The sequence below is a fragment of the Mustela nigripes genome, chromosome 2, assembly GCF_022355385.1.
Source record: "Mustela nigripes isolate SB6536 chromosome 2, MUSNIG.SB6536, whole genome shotgun sequence".
Taxonomy (NCBI): Eukaryota; Metazoa; Chordata; class Mammalia; order Carnivora; family Mustelidae; genus Mustela; species Mustela nigripes.
Window position 1 is genome coordinate 42,393,821 of NC_081558.1, and position 8,313 is coordinate 42,402,133.

Below are 8,313 nucleotides of genomic sequence, written 5' to 3' on the forward strand. Positions count from 1 at the left end.
GGAAAGATACTGCTGAATACTGATTAGGAAAGTGGTCTGGGAGTTGTTGGAGAAAACCTCTAAAGCATGCAGCTTAATGTACAGCTGCGTTAAAAGGGCAGGGAGAATGCTAGATCATATGGCTGGGGAGAAACAATATAAATCAGATTTTGCATCGTTAATCTAAGCTCAAGTGCTAACGTCACCTAAAGAATTGTTCTCTACTTTGCTCCCGGTCAAGAGAGGAGCAAAATAATGCATTTGCTGTTGAAACGGTGTAGTAAAAAGGCAGCTACCTGAATTTAGTGGTCTGAGGTTGGCAAGTGGGGCAGTGGGGGGGGGCGGCGGGGAGGAAGATTCACAGCCCTGCTGGTAACTGCAAACTAAGATGGGTGTCACTGCCCTTTCTCTGCAGATGGGCCACTGGGAGTTAAATAAACAAGAGATATCATCGAGTTCATATTAAACTGAACCCCAAGCCACTTGAGCCAGACTCAACAGAGACTTCCATTCCCCCAAACCCTCAGATTTCTACCCTTTCCAGTTTATCCAGTCTTTCTCCAGCGGATAATTTGCTGCCTCCCTTGACAGGTAGTTCTCTCTGGTTTTCTTTCTTTCTTCTTTGTTTTATTTGCCTCTTATTTGTTTGTTATGAGAACTAAAGAAGATAATAGTATTTTAAACATTAACATAATTCCTGGTACATACTAAATGTTCGATTATATGCATTGTTCTTCAAACAACCACTAATTCTTACCTTTGCTTTATCTATTTTCAGTCCATTTTACTCTGGCCATTCTTCCAGTGTCTTGGAGTACAGAAACAAAATTTCAGAGCTGAAAGCCTCTGCTGATAATATGATTTACAGATACAAAGACCGAGTCTCAAGGGAAAACATAATGAGCCCCAAATCTCAGAGCTGGTGCTTCTATGAGAACTTCTCTCCCATTTTCTATAATGCCAACTTGAATCTTTAGTTTAGGTTTTGTATATGGGGATAAAGACACCAGGTCCTCTGAATTCTGTCTTGGAAGTGTTTTTCCTATCCATCATGCTGTCATGCCCTCCAACCCCATTCTGCCGCCATAGCAACGTCATGCTTGGATCATTGCAATATCTTCCTAGCTCATTTCTTGGCCCTTCTCTTTCTTTAAATCTTACTCACCATGGAAGGTCACACTTTTGGAGCCATGCCATCTCTGCTGTTACTCCAATCCTTCATGAGTTCCCACTCTGACATTCATATAAACACAAATTCCTTTGCCTCATTCTGAATACTCATCATCACTGGCTGCCTCCCTTCCTACCACACTCTCCTCCAACACATTCCTCAGTGCCAGCTGGCCCACTGTTCTCAGTGTATAATGAGCAACAATTGTGTCCATTGATGTGAATGTGCTTAAGTGTTCCCACTGCTGGGTTATGTTATATATATTATAGTATAGTATGGTTTGGTATAGTTTACCACATTATGTATATGTATTATTATTATATTTCTTTCTTATCTTTCTTGTTCATTCATCTTTAATCCAAGGTAATATAGAATTGGGAAACTGAGTGAAAGTTCCAGAAAATCCCAGGAAGTTGTTATATGTCTCTCTGTATAAGCATATATATGCTTATGAACAAGCATGCTAGCATTTTTTTTCTCTGAATTATTATGCCAAAAGTAATACCCTTTTTTTAAAAACAAAATTATTTACTTATTTGACAGAGAGAGAGATCACAAGTAGGCAAAGAGGCAGGCAGAGAGAGGGGGGAAGCAGGCTCCCTGCTGAGCAGAGAGCCCAATGCGGGGCTCAATCCCAGGACCCTGAGATCATGATGTGAGCTTAAAGCAGAGGCTTAACTCATTGAGCCACCCAGGCTCCCCCAAAAGTAATATCCTTAACCATTTTGTAAGTAAAAATTCATATGAGGGTAGGTTCAAAACAAAACAAAAATCAAAGGAATTCTTATCTCTGAAGTTTCCCTACTTGCAGGATTCATTCTTTGATATTTTAAAAAATGGATTTATTTAGCTTGATAAATAATAGTTACTATCTGATATCCTCTCTGTGCTTGCAAATTGATTTTTTAATGAACTGGTGCAAAATCTCTTTGAATCTTTCTGGTAACATTACCCTTTTCACTTCTGTAAATTGGAGTTGACAGTACTACACAATGCTGCGGACGGCAGGATGTGGAGTAAAAGATACAGCCCTTGAATTGGTGGTCATATCCATACAGAGCCAGAACCATCAACAGATCACCAGAGATCTCCCCTTCTGGGAACCTTTGGCATATAAGTACTTCCTAGTGTCTTTATGAATATGTTTCTGGTTTTCCGGTATTATGTAAAATATCACAGTGCTGGATATATTCATGGAGGATGCTTTAGATATCAATGTACCTAACACATGTACCAAATTTAAAATGATCTTTAAAATATTGATAATATTGGCGGTTGGGATGGCAGTTAAGTGAGGCATGCCATGAGCCTCCAGCGCCTCTGCTGCCCCGTGAACAAGCCATTGGTGTGGGGGCGACCTGGTGCGATGCTCTGATTGTAGCTGCGTCCACTTGTTATGAGGCTGTCTCCTACCAGCCTGGTTACTGGAATCTCCGGTAGTAAAGTGAAATACTTAGGGCTTTCCAGTACAGATGATGCCTACAAATTGGCCGTGAGTTTAAGAAAAAACACTCTTAAGATCCCATACGAAACCATTCTATTTACTACAGTGCTGTTTTGATGGGTGCCTTTTTCATCATAGGCTCCCTCCTGCTGGCTGTATCAACAAAGGGCAGGCTGGAGGCTGGACCATTCGGTCCTGATCATTGGCATCCTGGTGTTCCTACCAGAATTTTACCACCCGAGCATCTCCTACTATGTATCCAAAGGCTACTGGGGTTACTCCTACCGATGACCTTCCAGATTTTGACAACTAGTGCCCACCCCCAACACTGAGCAGATGAGTCACAGATGGGACTGAAGCCAGCTTTAGGATATCGAGCAGAAACTGTGGCAAAGGACTGAGGAACTCTGCAGTTTTCAGTTGTTAAACAAAAGAATGGCCAGATTTTATGGGTCCATCCCCAAGTTATCACCTGAGCTTATTGTCACAAATTAACTAATCAGGACATGCTCTATCTTTACATCTCCTGGCCCTGGCAACAGCTAACAAGTTTTTCTGCATGCACATGTATCTTGCAAGAGTAGCAGTGTTAATGGTATGGGAAAGCCAGAGGTTATTCTGTAGTGGAAAGTGTTATTACTACCACCTTTCCTGTAATTGAGCATTTCTTTGAAATACTCCTCATTGTCAGTTTGTTTTGGTGGCAAATGGAAGAATTCAGTATGCCAATTTCATATTGCTGGTAATTTATTTTGAAACATGGTAATTTATTTGAAATTTATACTTAGAAAACATCTAAGTATCTTATTCCTACTCTCATCTCTAGCTTTGTATTCTAGTGGAAAACCTTGACAAAATCAAGTACCAGTGTGCGTGTATCTGTAACATCTTTTACTTGCTTTCTTACTAACAGCAGCCAGGACTTTTTTTTAAAATCTCAGAGTGAGTTTCCAAAAGGTAAACACTTCCTCTGTTCACTAGTCATTGGTCAGCTTTGATTTGGTCCACCAGTAAACTGGCCAGCATATGATTTGGGTCATTTTTTTCTTTGTAGATCGAGATGCTCATGTATCATGCCTTTAAGGACTGGACTTTCAGATGTTTCCTAAGGGGAAAAAATGTAGATAAATTGTTATTATTTAGAGATTATAAGCCTATCATTAGCACCTTGTATCATGATGCCATTCTGCTAGAGATCGCAAGAGTTGTCCTGGATCCCTAGAGGACTAGACTGCCTTAGTTTGATTCTGTCTTCCTAGCTTGTGAAATGTGACATATTCAAAAGAAAGTAAAATGCCAAACTCTAGGCCATTTTGTGAAGAGACGAAGACTGAGCAGTGTGGCCGCATCGTCGACCTCAAGCAGTAGTTGATTTCTCCACGTAGAACCTGGGAGCAAGAGATTCAGAATCCAATCTCTTCTCCATTCCCTGCCCTGTGAGACTTTTTTTGGTCTTCAGCTACATCGTTCGGCTTTGTGAGGAACCTTAACATCAAAGAAGATGGCCAGCAATGTTACCAACAAGACAGATCCTCGCTCCATGAACTCCCGTGTATTTGTTGGGAATCTCAATGCTCTTGTGGTTAAGAAATCTGATGTGGAGGCCATCTTCTGGAAATATGGCAAAATTGTGGGTTCATAAGGGCTTGCCTTTGTCCAGTATGTTAATGAGAGAAATGCCTGGGCTGCTGTGGCAGGAGAGGATGACAGAATGATTGCTGGCCAGGTTTTAGATATTAATCTGGCTTCAGAGCCAAAGGTGAACTGAGGAAACGCAGGTGTGAAATGATCTGCAGCGGAGATGCACGGGTCAGTACCAGAACACCCTTCTCCGTCCCCTCTACTCAGCAACTCTTATGACTTGGACGATGACTTTCAATGAAGTTATTATGACAAGATGAATAGTTACCCAGCACATATTCCTCCTCCTCCTCCTCCTCCTCCTTCTTGGGCTGTAGTTCCTTCAAAGATGCCAGCGTGTATTAGGAAACACCTCACGAAGGGGCAAAAGTGGCTTCAATTCTAAGAGTGGACAGTGAGGATCTTCTTCCAAGTCTGGAAAGTTGAAAGACGGTGACCTTCAGACCATTAAGAAGGAGTTGACCCAGATAAAACAAAAAGTGGATTCTCTACTGGAAATCCTGGAAAAATTTGGAGAAAAAATAGAGCAAACAAGGAGAGGTGAAGAATGGTAAGTCAGAAGAGGAGCAGAGCAGCAGCTCCCTGAAGAAAGAGGAGACCGATGTGAAGGTGGAGTGTGGGGGCGGGTACAGCTGACTCTGCTGAGGAGGGGGACCTACTCATGATAATGATGAAAATGATAATGAAGATTAGGGGGATGGCCAGCTGGGGTTGATCAAGGACCATGAAAAAGAGGCTGAGGAGGGAGAGGATGACAGAGACAGTGCCAAGGTGAGGATGACTCCTAAGCACATAGTGGTTGCCATTACGTGCCCCATTATTTCTTTACCTCGGTGCTTGTCTAAGATCAAAATATTCACCAGATCCTCTCCCCTAGTGTCTTCTCTCTGCTCACTGTTTTCCCCATCCTGTCCTTCCCATGTTCATTAGTTCATATTGCCCTGGCCTAGTCCCATTTTTGGTTCCTTTGACACTCCTAGTAGTTATATTAAGTCTTATTTGATACCTCTTTATGACTTACAAGCAAAAAGGATGTGTGATTTTTATCAGCTGTCTCCAAAATAATCTCTCATTATTCAGAGAGTACAGTTCTTTCCATTCATACATGAGCTCAGTAGTTGCTTCCCTAACTGCAGAGGCAGTTGCATTAGTTGAGTAGCACCTGAGAGCAGCTTCAAGTTAGAGGTATGTGTGTTATACCCTGCATAAGGCTGCTATGTGGGGCTGGTGAACACAAGTGTACCAGTGTACTTTTGTGAATGAGAGTTGGTGTGTCAAATGTGTCCTCTAGAAAAATAATTAGTGTAATAATCTTAAGATTTGTTTTCTAAAGTTGATACTGTGGGATTTTTTTGTGAACAGCCCGATGTTTGGGACCCTTCTTTTTCAAAATAAAGAAGTCCTTATTAAACCAGGAATTTGGGGGAAAAAAACAAACCTGGTTTTTAAAAAATGCCTAAATCTAAAAAGTAAAACAATAAAATAAAATATTGTTAATATTAAAGTCATAATTGGGGTGCCTGGGTAGCCCAGTTGGTTAAGCGTCTGATTCTTGATCTCCGTTCGGGTCTCGATCTCAGGGTCATGAGTTCAAGCTCCACGTTGGGTTCCACACTGGGCATGAAGCCTACTTAAAAAAATTTTTTTAAATAAAAATAAATAATAAAAAAATAGTTACTATTGACTTCTTCCTATGCAAAGACAGAGATAGTTTCACCTCACCTGAAAACAAAATTTAAAGGTATGATTTGTTAAACTTATAAAATCCTCATGTGTTATAAAGTATACTCTAGGATAGTGTGCTAACATAGCAGACCATTCAGTGTTAGAATTTGGACTGAAGTTCACTGCATGCGGTGCTCTGTTACCAAGTTCTTACTTGCCAAGTGACTTGACCTTGAGTTGTTCCCAGCTCCAACCTCACAAAGAAAAAGGACTAACTGATACCAAATGAACTCTGCAGTGAAAAACTATAAGATAGTTTTTTTGAAAATTCAAAGGATGGTTTTTAACATTTTATTTGACACTGGAAGAAGTGTACCACAATGTAAAAGTAGACCTTTTGGTCCTTAAACTTTGAAATAATATAAATATTTGAAATGATATAAATGTATCATTCCTACCAACTTAGCAAAATGTATTTTTATTTTGATATATAATGGTACTTTCTGGGATTGTATTTCACAGTGGACTGCAGCAATATGACCAGGATTTCATTATGTGTTCATTAATTTTATTTATAACTAATGCTTTTCTGGGCTTATTTTCGATGTAAGGTAGAATATGTTTCTACATTTTCTGAATTGGAATCACAAATTACAAATTTCCAGGATAATATTAAAGAATTATTTAAATATGTAAGATATAAAACATTTTGGTAGTTCAAGGTGTATTATTTTCCCTGAAATAAATTAGGGAAATTCTATCTATGTCCTATGTTATTCAGGAATTAGAGCCCTCAGTGAGAGAACATCATAGAGTCTGATGTCCTGGATTGAAACCAGGCTCAATAATTTTGTAGCTATGTTACTTTATGGGAGTTACATATTTTAACTCAACCTCAGTTACATCTTCTGGATAGTATATGAAATATAAGTATCTGCCAGGTTGGTTAATTGTGTGCTGCACTTAATAGGTTCTCAATAAAATTGGCTACTGTAATTGTTTTATTTCGATTTTTTTTCTATTGCATGCAATCTCAACCTTGTTACTCTTCATTTGCCCTTTGTTTCTACTCATTTTCTTATAATTCTGCATTTTTTACTTATTGCTTCTCCTCTTTAACTTCTTAAATCTAGAATACAAATTACATTCCTAATTTTTTTCTGCCTTCCTTGCAATGTCTTAGTTATGACAGTCAATGAATTCAAGTTTAGCCATTGAAATTTGGATGTGGATCATGATGCGTTTCAGTTGTTAACCTGTAAAGGATTGGTAGTTTTAGCACATTATCCTCTTTCAAGAGTATTGCACATTTTCCCTGGTCACAAGGGTAGAATTTAAACTGGGCTGGACCTGCTATATGAAATCTGCCTTAGGTATAAATTTGTGTCAGGAACTTAGGAAATCCAGGTCGAATAGAGATTTCCCAAATTTTCTAATAGACTTAGCAAAAATTAGTTTTTCTTCCCTCATCTGTAAAATATGAAAAATAATACACCTCTTCATAACATTCTTTGAATAGGAATGGATGTTAAATGACTTAAAAATGTCTTGGCATAAAGTAAATTTTCAGTAAATATAGTTGAATACCAGCTACTATTACTGTTACTACCATTGGTATCACCTTTATCCAGGATTGCAAAGATGGCAGGTTATGCCTATGTAGCTTCAGAGACCATCTTGCTCATCACATGAGGAATGTCTGAACAAAAAAGGAAAGCCAAGGAAAATAAATTCTTATGGATGAAGAAAGAGATAGTGGCCAAAGCTTACTGCCTGAGTCCATAGATCCAACCATGCCTGAATGCCAGGATATTCTATTGGAATTCTGAAATAAATGAGCCAATACATTTCCCTTAAAAAAATGTGAGCTTTGTGTTTCCTCAATGTCACCAAAAGAGTATAAATGATCTTTCCACTAAACCACATAGCCATCAAATGAGCAACTTTCTGGCAAATTTGATTAATTTGAAAGACAAACTTGATATTCAAGACTGGATCTGTCTCTCTCTCTCTCTCTCTCTCTCACACACACACACACACACACACACACACACACACACAAGCACATATGCAAGATATCTTCTGCCTACATTATCCAGATAATCTCTTCAGTTAAATATTTGACTCTATCTGCATAGCCATAGTGAATTAAGAATGGAAATGATGCTGAAACAGATGAAAATTTAGGATCATTACCATTGTTCCATGTAATTAGGAGACCCAGAATGACCAATGAAGATCTGCACTTAACTATCATGGTGACTTGATATTCTGGTTGTTCTCATTCAGTGTAAACAAAGAAAACAAGCTCCTTTAAAAAAAACAAAACAGGGCGCCTGGGTGGCTCAGTGGGTTAAGCCGCTGCCTTCGGCTCAGGTCATGATCTCAGGGTCCTGGGATCGAGTCCCGCATC

At 39.3% G+C, this 8,313-nt stretch overlaps 2 pseudogenes; both read left to right on the top strand.

The window, feature by feature from the left end:
* The first annotated feature begins 2,546 nt into the window (after nucleotides 1-2,546).
* Nucleotides 2,547-2,907, top strand: LOC132009856 (transmembrane protein 230-like; annotated as a pseudogene).
* Nucleotides 2,908-4,095: 1,188 nt separating this feature from the next.
* Nucleotides 4,096-5,023, top strand: LOC132009857 (heterogeneous nuclear ribonucleoprotein C-like; annotated as a pseudogene).
* Nucleotides 5,024-8,313: the final 3,290 nt, after the last annotated feature.